Genomic DNA, 13,359 nt, shown 5'->3' on the forward strand with positions numbered 1-13,359 from the left:
TTGGCCTTTCTTAGTCAAAAGTGTATGTGCTTTCTGTATAAGCATCAAACTGTAATATTTTATTATATCAACATTATATGTAGGTCAGTAACGATGTTCAAAGGATGGCCAAAAAATTGCATTATTCGGTAGGTTTTTCTGAAAATCTATTTTGTCTATTACAACCAATCTTTTTTATTATAATTGGATTGGTATACTAATAATTCGAAGGAAAAGGTTTTATTAAAAAAATCTTCGTTTCCTTTTCGGTTTAAGCATCAAACTCTAAAATTTTCATGCATTTCAGCAATTCCTTTAGGCCATTTAAATGTTTAAAGAATGGCTATAATGTTGTCATTTTTGGTTAGGATTTTCTCAAAATCTATTTAATCTATTACAGCACATTTTTTAATATTATATATTTGTATTTGAATACTGATAATTTGTAAACGCAGTTGTTATTAAAACAATGGTTAAGTTTTGGCACCAACTGTAATTAGGCTGATTTTCGGAAGAAGTGATATTTTTGGTTCAGAAATACCGTAGGGAAGCCATGTGGAAAGACGAAAAACATGTTGCCCGCCAAAATCAAAATTTCCAATAGCATTTTGCGTTTGAAACGTTTCTGAACAAGTTTCTTTCTTTTTGTATTTATATGAAATTTTCAAGGATTGAATGATGTGTCATCTAGTAAGCCCCAATGGCAATCGGATTGACGGTAGTGCCGGGTAGATGGGTAGATGATGTAGATGTAGATGTAATTTTTCCAGGGTATGGTATACTGCGCCCTTTAAGAGCTATTGTATCTGCCTAAAGCACATCGGTGAGTCCTATTTCATCAAGAAATTTGATTAATAGGCCCGGTTTCAGTGGTTGAAGCTCTTCTATGGTCACATTATACATCCCAAAACATTTCCTCCTGCGGGCCAACTTAGCTCCGCAGTTTGTTAGTAAATGTGTTGGTGTCTCTTCTGCCTCCTTGCAGAATCTACATGTGCCATCTTGGATTGTTCCAATTTTCTGTCCGTTTAGTCTGCAGTGTCCTGTTAGGAATCCTGTTAGGATTCTTGCTTCCTTTGACACATTCTGTGATTTCTTTCTTACCAAAATTGGTTAGAAGATTCTTGGATTGCTTATGTCCAATGAGTGAATTACATCGTTCCTTCATTTTTGTTTTGTCCTTCTGTCTGAGATATTCGTTAATAGTGTGGATTCCTATGCCACAGAAGGGTTCGGATCCTATCAGCGGTGTAGCAGCCCATTTCCTTGCAAGGGTGTCCGCTTTCTCGTTGCCTTCTACTCCCATGTGTCCTCGGACCCAGCAGAGGCTGACTTTATTCTGCATACCTAATATGTTTAATTTGGTTTTGCAGTTCAGCACCATCCTTGAGTTTAGTGCTTTGTTGGCTGCTTGGCTATCTGACATGATAGCTATATTATTGTTTTTGTACCCTTTACATAGATTGAATTGGGTACATCTTTCAATTGCATGAATCTCAGCTTGGAAGATACTGGTGTGTTTTCCCATGGGTTCTGAGTATTTGGTTCCGGATCCAAATACTCCTACCCCCGTACCTTCTTGTGTTCTAGATCCATCTATGTACCAGAGGATGGTGCCATTTTTGAAGGAGTTATTTCCTTTTCTTTCCCACTCTTTTTTGGTACCCAGATATAGTCGGAATTTTTGGATAATTCAAACATCCTGTTCATGACGTCTCTTGGAGCCATGAGTGATGGTCTTTCCATAGTTTGTTACTGTCTCTCCATTTCAGTTTTATTCCTGTTGGAGGTTTCTCTCTGATAAAGTTGATGATGGTTTTCTGTGCTGTCCTTTCTACCATGTGATGTAGGAGAATTAATCCTGGTATCTTTTCCATGCTAATTGTAGGACATGTTCTCATTGCTCCCGTTACGCAGATGCACGCAAGTCTCTGTATTTTTGTTCGTTCTTTCCTTTTGGTTATTTGTTCTGCTTTATCATCCCAGGCTATAGCTCCGTATGTAAGTAAAGGTCTTACCATCATGGTGTACATCCATAACAGGGTTTCTGGTCTGCATCCCCAGTTTCTTCCTGCTATTCTTCTGCACACCATCAAAGCTCGTGTCGCCATTGTGATGATAGAGCTGATGTGTTTCTTAAATGTTAGTATTTTATCTAGTGTGATGCCCAGATATTTGAATTCATTTTTGATTTCTATCACAGTGTTATTGAGTGTTATTTCCCTCATGCGATCAAGTTTCCTTTTCCGTGGAAAAGTGACTGTAGTTGTAATGTTTGGATTGATCTAGTGCATGGGTTTGCGCAAATGTAAAATCCCGTAGACGTATCTCATTAAATATTATTCCGTTGCCTTGAATTTTTGTGGTATATTTGTACTGGGATATGACGCATGCCGTATAAACTATTTTGTCTCTAGGGACATAACATGAAACATAACAATTTCATTGATTTCGCGGTAATGGTTTGATTGCGCATGGTAAAAATGTGAGGAAGCTGTGCTGCCCACCTTGGCAAACTTTTTTCATATGTTTTCGTTTTACCCCATCTCTACCAAATGGATTTCAATTTTGACACGCATCAATTTTTCAGAGGGGTTTGTACTTTCGATTTAAGCATCAAACTCTAAAATTTTAAATGTTCTAGTAGACAGATGCTTAATTAAAATAAGTATAATAAGGTAAAGTTTTTGGATCAACGAAATTTCATTGATTTTCATACGAAGTGCTCCTTTTATTCTATGTTTTTGTTTAAAGCTATCTCTAACAAATGCATTTTAATTTTAAATAACTACAGAAAAATTTAACAAGGCTCTTTAAGGTAGAGGCTACACAATTAAAAACATTAATCAAAGTGAGAAAAAATTAAATTAGATTAACTCGGAAACACGATAAAGCTAGTAGGATTAGCACAAATGATAAAAGTTAACTTGCGAGTCCGGAGGTTTTTATTTCAAAGAAGATAAGAAGTTGGAGATCATTTAACACTTTTTCTCCTCTTAATTTGTAAACAGGACTTAATCTCGTTAGAATATGGAAAAAACCGTCAGATTGTTAAACAGTCTAATACTCGCTAATTAATGTTAAGGTGTAAATTACTTTGACATAAAGTGTTCGGATTACGACATGTTAACTGTGTTTTCTCACTTTTGCGTGAATGACATGAAAGATGAATGACTTGATTTCACTCCTTAAGTTATTGTGGCTAGGTTATTAATATTTACTTCCTTAAATTCACTAATTTCGTGGTCCGCTTGACCAGTTAATACTATACAATTAATTAAGGTTTTTAGTTGAGATGAAAAAAAGCTCATTATGAGTTTTCCCTCCTTTTGCCATTTTTCAACTCATAAGGTGGGGTTGAGATGGGGAGTTGATGTCCGAGTGGATCGAGGTCACGATAGCTCAGGTGGAAGAGCAGCGGGCGTATCAAGCCGAAGGTCGTGGGTTCGAATCCCTCTCGTGCCATTAGCTTTTTTTCATCTCAACTAAAAACCTTAATTAATTGTATATTAATATTTACATTGCTTAAATTCCTCCAACATGCATAAAAGTGTCATTGAAAAGAGAGATCTAGTCAGAAATAAAACTAAATAAATGGAGAGAAAACGAAAAAAACAAAGAAGAGAGAGAGAGAGATGGAGTGAGAGAGAGAGAGAGAGAGGGAGAGAGAGAGAAAGAAAGAGAGATTGATTGATTGATATCGCTTTATTTACATAATCTCTCAAGATTTGGTCTCGAGGACTAAAGTGAAGAGAGCGAGAGCGCGCGCGCGCGATAGAGAGAGGGGTGGGAGGGAGGGAGAGAGAGAGAAAGAAAGAGAGAGAGAGAGAGAGAAAGAAAGAAAGAAAGAGAGCGAGCGAGAGAGAGAGAGTGAGTGAGAGATTGTAAGATGTGTATATGCATGGTGGATAACGTGGAATGATGAATAGATGTATATATTGTATGTATATATATATATATATATATGTGTGTGTGTGTGTGTGTGTGTGTGTGTGTGTGTGTGTGTGTGTGTGTGTGTGTGTGTGTGTGTGTGTGTGTGTGTAAATGAATAGATGGATGTAGATATATGTACTATGACCATTTTGAGGTTTGTCATATTAATATAATCAGCGACATCCATTACAACATCGAAAATAAGGGCGCACCAATGAGAAAATGCGGCAAAACGTCGTAGTCATCAGGACCGGCAGATAACAGATGTAGTGGCCGGGAATTAAGCAGGGCTTCTATTCTGCTCGCTATGGTACTCAGTTCCTCGAAGGAAAGCGGACGTGAGTCCCAAGTTCTCACAAGATGATTTTTAAAGGATTTTATGCTTGCCTCCCAAATTCAGGTTCATAGGGTCTTTGGCAAGGATTTTGCGGTGTCTACTTGCTTCAGTGATGTTATCAATTTCTTTGCAATATTTCCTCTACGACTCCCAGTTTTGCCTTTTTACTTTCCCTAATGTTAAGGTTTTACTCTACTTTTTAAGTATTCCCGTTTCTCTCTCTCTATTCCAGAATTTGCGAGTTTTCTTTCTTAGTGCCACCAGATTGCCATTACACCAGCAGATTCTCTTTTATTTGGTGAAGTTGGTTTGTAGGAAGGCTTACTGATATGAGTTTATTATAGCTTCTTGTATTTGTTTAGAAGTAAGAACTCAATATTGTGAGTGCTTTTAATGTTAGCCATTGTAGTTAGTGTATTCCCCCCCCCCCCTGTAACTCTCTGTATCTCACCCAGTTGGTGTTTCGGGTAGATGGATAGTTGATAGATATATGGATAGGTGGGAATATGGATATATGGATAATATGAATAGGTGGTTAGTTGGATATGTGTATGTGTGTGCGTGTNTCAGTATACATAAATAGATGTTTGTAGATGATAAACTTATGATAAAGTTTTTTTATTTGATTTAAAGTTCAGTGAGAATAGTCAAACCGGAATGATTATTAATGGCGAAATTAGGAATTAGTTTTTTCGTATACTTGACTTTATTGGTAGGTTAATGATTTGATGGATATTTTGCTTATTTGGTGTGTTTCATAGTTTATATATTCGTTTCTTATTTTATACATATTTGGATGTTCTTTTGGTGGCTGAGTTATTAAGACGTCCCACGCGCCCCCACGCATGTGGTTCAGAGTTCGAATCCGTTCAAATTTGTTATATATTTTTGTTATTTGTTTGCGTTTACGTTGTAAAGTGCCTATGTTTTTGGTTGTTTACAAAAGTAAAATTAAACTATTACGATTAACTACTTCAATGTAAACACAAGCTTTGACGCTTATGGCATAATGCACAAATGATTCATAAAATAAAACTTTTACAACGTAAGAACGAACCGTGAATATTTCAAAAATTGTGAGTTTCATTAAGATTCACGTCCAGTTTTTTGTTTGGTAGGATTTCAAGCAATTCGCCTTTATGTGTCTTTCGAAGTAAGGTCGTAAAAATGCAAGCACATTCACAGGAGTCTTGTTTTATGTACCGCTCGCATAAATGGCTAAATGGCGCCAGCCGTTTAGCCAGTGCTTACAACAACATCGGCCTGAATTCGAGATGAACTTGTTCATAAACTTCCCCAAAAAGATGTAAATTTATGGCTGGCCGTTCAAACAAAATTTCATACAAGATATATGATTAGATTTTTGTTAAATAATAGAGCGTTAGATTTTTATAAGTGTTTTAAACTCGGTTAAAATCCTTGTGGATTGTTCAGTTTCTATAAATGGTATTGTAAAAATAAAACTGCGGTAAAACGCAAAATCTGAGGCGCTTTATTAGCAGATTTCCACTGCTTCATTTTTACAGTTACAGGGTCACTAAACTCCTAGCACGTTGAAGGCAAGGCTTAATGCAAGCCAATAAGCCTTAAATTGCTCGGCCTTATTCTCGTAAACAAGTAAGGGTGGCTTTCCATTATTCTGACATATCCCATGCGGTCTCAAGGATCTGGTATCTCTTTTTATCAAATATCTCGAATGTACATAAAGACTTCTTATGAACAATTCCATCTTACATAGCAGAAAATTACTTTACATACAATTATTTATTTCTCAAATTATTCTCATTAAAAATTTTATATCTCCACTATACTTCCTAACTTTTTTTCACGAGTCCATAGACTCCCTAGCAATGCTCATAACAACAACCTCCTACAGTCTTCTTCCTGTGACGTTCAAAATCCTCAAAAGATTCCTTTAAAACGTTTAGCAACCATCCTAGATCCACTTAGAATAATTTCTTCGCACCCGTTTGGATTGCGTCAACATTAATCCACGATCGAGGAAGATATCAGAGTCGTTGAAACCGTTTCCTTCACTCTAAAGGACAAAGACGCTTGGATGTGTTATGGATGTGGACCAGACTTTTGAAGGGGCTGTCACCCTGGCATCCTTTATAAATTAAAAACTTCATACCCACCCATTATTACCTTTTCCTGGATCCTTAACTCACCCCTGCTTAATAGTGAGGTGCGGCAAATAAAACTCAGATTTCAGACTAATACAATCCAAGCCGGAGTTCTACAACGGGGCATTGTCCCATCCTTTATACCCATGACAAGTCATCTGGGTTCTCTTTCGTGAAGCTTGCGTATGGCCAACGTAGTAACCCCTGGTCCTCACGGGAGACGTTGCGACCGGACGACAGCATGTAAGCGTTGAGGACGTAATGATCATGCTACAGTCCCTCGAATGCGTAAGTAAGCGGATGGAAGCGGGTAGTGAGTCGGCGTCTTTGACTCGAGTATGCTTTGCATTGTTGTGCGTATGACCGGCCTGGTACCCTTGGGGAAGCGAAGGATCGGACCACCTAGGCTAGACCTATGGCGTCCCGCGAATGCGTGCTGAGCTCGATAAGAGACTTTTACCGTAGACAATGCTCATCTAGGGGGTGGGTAGCAATTCCACTTTAAACTAAAACCGCTGCCGGGGCGTTCCCGGAAGTTTCTACCCTGGGGGAGCCTCTATACTCAGAGAGATAGAGTGGCCTTCTCTATCTAGGGAGTACGCGAGGGGGGGGGACGGGCTGATGGATTTTGGCCCGTTAGCCCCTCGCGTGCGGCGTACGACCCGACGCACAATGCGGGCCCGACCATTCGGAGTGGACAAGCGGAGAGCGTGGGTTACCGGCCCCCGGAAAGTCATCTGCGTTCTGACAAGTCATCCATTATACATCATTATATGTATTACTATACATAATATTACATCTACCCATCCCACCACCAAGCAACCTACACCAACGAAGAGCGCCTTGACTTTATCTAAGACTGATTCGAAAAGAAGGGAACTGCACTACATGAGCAAATTGACATTTACATTGAAAAATCCAATTTCCTCTCAAGTCACATACTAAGTACATAGGCAGACGTACAATCTTCATAAAAGATATAAAAGACAACAACTTTACGATTTAGATAAGTTACAAAGACTTTTAAGGACGAAATCTGTTTTGACCGTCAAAATAGACTTTCTGCACATACGGGGCGGAACGGTGGGGTTCTGACAAGTCATCCATTATACATTATTATATATATTATTATATACAATATTACATCTAATCTTTCAAATGAAAATTCCTCAGACCGTCAAAGCTACTTACTACGTCACTATTTTCACTATCCACACTGACTTTAACATGGCTTTTTGTCTGAGGTGATGCCATCCCTTTACTAAACGTTCCACATCAATCTTTCTATCCATTCTAACCATATTTTCAAACCCTTATCAACACTTCCCCATTCTTAGAACACGCCACCTAAAACGACGATGGCTTCCAAACTGAATGAAAAAAAAATGTATACAGTGCACATTTCCAGTGGGAAATAAAAAACTTTCTTCCCTCTATGGTTTATAGTGTCCTTGTATAATAAGGAGCTACCAATTTCCACTAATTGATATTTCGAACTATACATGACTAGATAGCAGACTGTTTGAAATTCCGATATAAGATTAAGTGACAACAACTTAACAGACTGGGACAAACTACAAAAACTTTGAAAGACGAAATCTGTTTTGACGTTCAATATTCAAGAAACTTTTACGAGACAATACTGCGACATCTTTGAGCATACGGGGTGAAACTTTGGGGTTCGGCCAAATCATCCAATATCAGCGCATCCAATCCTTTAAATCAAAAATCCTCAGACTGTCCAAATTACTTATTACGTCACTACCATTACTATTCACAATGACCTTAACAGTCCTTTTGTCTGCGGTCATGCCATCCCGCTCTAAAACGTTCCACAAGCATTCGATCCATTCTAAATGTATTGTCAAACCTTTTCCCATTCTTAAAAAAAGCCACACCTCCTTAAACGAGTATGGCCTCGAGACCTCTCCCCATAATCTCCCATATTGAGAACCATCATTGGCTTAACCTACGTTCTACGGGCAGTGCTGGCCAAGGTGTCAGTGTCGTGACCAGGAGAAAATACACCATATACTCACATATTTCTAATATTCATGTCGAGGCTACAAATAAATTATTCTAAAAAAAAATCATTGTTGTAATGTTTAGCCCCGTACCTAAATTTCATTTTTTTAAAGAAAATTCTACAATTAAATTTAGTAAAAACAGAACTTACAAGTAGATGGATGATGCGAGGTGTGGAAAGTATCTCCTGATTGATCAATTTAACTCTGTACGCTTTGGAGCGGTCATAATATCAACGGTGGACGCACACCAATTCGATATCCTGTTATATTACAAAGTTTGAATAGTTTAGCTGAAGCAGTGTAACATCGGTTATTGACTCGAGAGACGCGTATGTTATAAAACGGATATGAGTACAAATTATTACAATTTTGGAGATGTATCAGAACATATGTTATGAGAATTTTTATTTTGTGGGTCTTATGACAAGAAGCGTTTCTTTCGGTTTTTATCAAATCACATTTCAAGTATTGATAAAACTATTTATGGAGGGGGACGTCGGTGGCCGCAACAGTTTAGACGTTGACACGGCACCCATCACTGTAGGGTAATGGTCTCCGGTTCGAATCCAGCGGCCCTGCAATTGAACCCAACATGTTTACAAATGGGCTCTTTTTCAAAAACACTGGCACCCCGAGGATTAATATAACCTCTGCTGTTGCGAACCCTCGTAAAAATAAAAAGAAATAAATAAGAAGGGTTCTTCGGCGTTTCAGAGAAACAGGGCTTCACACTAGAAGGACAGGACAGGTTCGANCCGCAGCATTACGGGAAATGAGATAAGAAATCTGATAAGACAAGTCCGAAATGTTTCGATTTTCTCCTGTATTGTAAGAAGAATGCTCAATGAAAAAACCTTAGGGAGCGACACCGGCTCATGGACCTCTTTTTACCACAGCTCATAAAACGGCCAGACATTCGCACTGGAAGAATAGGGACGAGTTCTTTTTACAGATAAGGTGAGAGTTGTCCTCAAAGCCTCAGATGGGTGTAGTTTCGTATGGAGACGCACAGGAGAAAGGTATGGTTCCTTTAGGTGGCATTACAGTATACAAGAAATAATCAAAGAACATGTGTCCCCCACATGGTCGAGAGATTCTTGCTAATGCATGCCTAGATGATGCTAGGCCCCATAGAGCACGTAAGTGGATGACTACCTGAGTGAGGTTTGAATTGACTGCTTGTGTGGCCAGCTCAAAGTCCAAATGTGAACCCAATCGAACTTTTGGGACCGACTTATATGAAGACGGTCAAACTCACTTCCTAACACCCTAGAAAAGTTGGAAACGTGATCATTATCTTTATGAATAAGAAAGAATTCCTTACATTTTTTCTTTACTAAATAATCGTTCTTTGTATAATTATGTAATAAACATTTTCTTTTTAAATGTCTTATTTTACAACCAAACCTATCTTTACTATGTAAAATAGGAATAAACATAAATACATTAAAATTTAAAGGTGATGCGTTTATTTTGTCCATCTGTGTATTTGACGTTTTACCCACATAACTAATAATTTACATTTTCATTAATGCCATTGTTCCGAGGTCTTTCAATTTTTAACACAAGGAAAGTAAAAGTTTTTGATAGCCAGTTTGGGACATTATATTCAGAATACATACTGCAAAATCCTCCCCCATGAAATATCGCCCAGCAGTAATTTCAAGGATGGCATGAATAAATTAATGAAATATGATAATTGTTAATATTGAGATTCGAATCAAGTTGAATAACAGTGCATAACGTACTGTAGTTCCTCACAAGGAATATATTCAGTCGTTAGTTATCTTATTGTTAATATTATTATTGGGCTTTTGGCAGTAGGTCATTCAGTTTGTTGTATACATCGGTAAATGCTACCCCAGTTTCATTTTTAGTGCTATCCGTGTATATGTGTAGGTTTCTGGAAACGTGGAGTTCAGCATTACGTGTAATTTCTGAGATTTTGAACTGTCATTCTCATGTTTTAGGAAGTTAGGTCTTATTGTGAATTTCCTAATTGCTCCAAAGTACTAAAGGTTATACATCGATAGTTCAATGGATTTTTTTGAAGTTCGAATTAATTTTCGGCGCAAACTCCCAAAACAGCCACATTTACAAGTGGTGTTCTCTTCTTACCCCAGAATCTGTTTGTCAGTATATCCCCGGTTAGTGTTGACATCTGGGCCATAAGGGGGTTGGTGGTTTGTCATTAATCTTTTCACCAGTATCTTTCTCATAAATTTGTACCTTCTAATTTCAAGGGGGGATTTTTAGCTTCTAATAGAAGGGTCGGTGTAGACGTCAAAGCCCCTAGACACGAGCGTAAGGATTTATATTGAATTCTGTTCAACCAAAGAGTTTTCAATACAATGAAGTGCATTCCTCCTAGTTTAACGCAGCTTTGCGGAGTCAACAATTTCCCAATCAGTTCTACCGCAAGTAAATAGATAAAAGGACATGCTGGGGTAACGGGAAACGAAAAAGCAGATCGACCTCGGATATCATACCCCAAATAAAAAAGTAGTCTTCCATTCATGGAAGGAAATTTACGCAGCCTCATTGCGAGAACAAAGGAAAGTTCTATGGAAGACTAAGCCATAATGCCTTTTCCCGGAATCATATTTAATTTATGGCTGCTTAAGAGTGAGGTGTGGCCAATACTCAGAGTAAGACAAGTCGGCGTCCTACATAGAAATCAATAAGTGTAAAACTTTTCAAACGCAGATGAAAATTATCCTGAGTTAAATTGAACTTTTGATCAAATATCATGTTGTAAATCTGCTTCATCGAAGGACATTTCTCATTGTGTATAAAATTAAAGTCGTGATTTAACAACCGGAGTTATGCATTATTTTGGGAGTGTATTAGCATTCAGTTTACGGAATCCTGATATCTACCTATCAGCGTATCCGAGGGCATTGAAGAGGGAAAAGCTAATAATTTTCTAAACCGCACTTCCAGATATGCCGGCGCTTTCACGCCGGCTAAGCAAACCGGCTTCATTGTCAATAAGTCGGAGATGGGTGAACGGAACGACTTGAGAGAATGGCAGTGAATGACATAAAATTAGACCTAATGTTCCTCCTACTTATTCTTAGAAATAAATGGCTTATCACTGCCTAAATTTTCATTATTACACAACGTTAATCAAATCTGTAGAAGAAATCAGTCAACCAGTTAATGTGCGATAGTTTTAAAGGCTGGTAAAACCAAGTACATCAAGTACATGAAGAAAAACCGTTTGCACTTTGCACATATTTGCATTTTACTAAAATAATTACACTGACAAGCAAAAATTCCGCCCACTTGTAATATAACTTGCTGTGTATATATTTTTATATATCAATAAAAGTTTCACGTTTTTTAACGTTTAATAATTGTGTCGGGCGTTATCGTGCATTAAAACAGGATTGTCGCTGATTTCATCGAGGATAGGCAGATGTTCCAAAATTTGATCCACATAGAAAGTGGCCGTCAAAGACAAGACAACAAAGACCAAATCTACACTCATCTGCAAAAAGTACAGCAGACCAATCGACCAAAGACCAATGGCTGTGTGTCTCGAGAAATGGATTAGGGATGGATTTAAAAACCCACCCCGGGAGTCGTGGCCCACTATGTGTGGAACTACGACGAGGACGGGTGGTATAGTGTGGTGTGAGACTCGAGACCCCGAAACGGCTCACCTCGTGTTCTCATCCACGGCCCTTTTTCTCAATCCGGGTTCCTTCATTCTATCCTGTAACCCCTCCCAACCCTTGGTTGCAAAGGGGGTATCCGGGCACAAAATAAAGGTGCAGCCCAGAGGGCTGTCTAAATCACAAGCTGTACTCGGGTCGGCTTGGGGTCAGCATGGGCGGCGGGTGCCTTAGCAGAGTCACACGAAGGCCAGTGCACTAGGTCCTGTCTGCATAGACGGGGGAGGGTGTATGGCCATCTGAACCACGGGGTAACTAAGCCTTCCAAATTCAGCACTAGTTACACTGGGAAGAGATTCGTGGTGGCGCGTGGTGACGCCCCTGGCGGGAACTTAGACAGAGGCTGTCTTCTATCTGTGACCTTCGTGAAGCTTGCATATGGCCAGCGTAATTACCCCCGGCCTCACGGGAGACGTTGCGACCGGACGACAGCGTGTAAGCGTTGAGGATGCGTTGATCATGCTGAATAGTCCCTCGAATGCATGAGTAAGCGAACGGAAATGGGTAGTGAATCGGTGTCTCTGACTCGAGTATGTTTTGCATTGTTGTGCGTTTGTCCGGCGTGGTACCCTTGGGGAAGCGAAGAATCGGACCAACTAGGCTGAGCCTACGCCGTCCGTCGAATGCGCATGGCTGGTGTAGGCTGAGCTCGACAGGAGGGTTTACCGTAGGCAGTGGTTGTCTAGGGGGTGGTTAGCAATTCCACTTAAAACAAAACCGCGGCCGGGGCGAATCCGGTAGTTTCTACGCTATGGGAAGCCCCAATACTCTTGGAGATAGAGTCTCTTTTTCTATCTAGGGCGTGCGCGGGAGAACAGGCTGATGTATTTCGGCTTGTTAGCTCTTTGCGCGCGGCATACGACCCGATGCACAATGCGGGCCCGACCATTCGGAGTGGGCGAGCGGAGAGCGAGGTTGTTTTGGCCCTTAGGGGCTGGGACGCCTCTACACCAATGCTGCGGCGGTATCCCTCTTCCGTCGTATGCGGAGGTGCGTCAGCTCTCATCTTGACAATCAAAACGTCCGATAAGGCCGAATAGGCCAGGTGCGGACGCTAAACATTCTCTAGTCTTGTGACGACGAGTACTCGGGAACCTCATGTCTCGAGAAAATGCGAGCCGTGCAACTCTGTGTGTTCAATTCTCGTCCTCTTATATATTACACAGGGCGGGCGACCAGGACCCGAGGGGTTAAAAGCCTGAGTAGGCCCGTACCCCATCCCTAGAAGNTCGTTGTCTGCTCCATCTCGTCCTTATTCCGCCTCCTCTCCTTCTCTA

The sequence above is a fragment of the Cimex lectularius genome, unplaced genomic scaffold, assembly GCF_000648675.2.
Source record: "Cimex lectularius strain Harlan isolate CLEC.00 unplaced genomic scaffold, Clec_2.1 scaffold433, whole genome shotgun sequence".
Taxonomy (NCBI): domain Eukaryota; kingdom Metazoa; phylum Arthropoda; class Insecta; order Hemiptera; family Cimicidae; genus Cimex; species Cimex lectularius.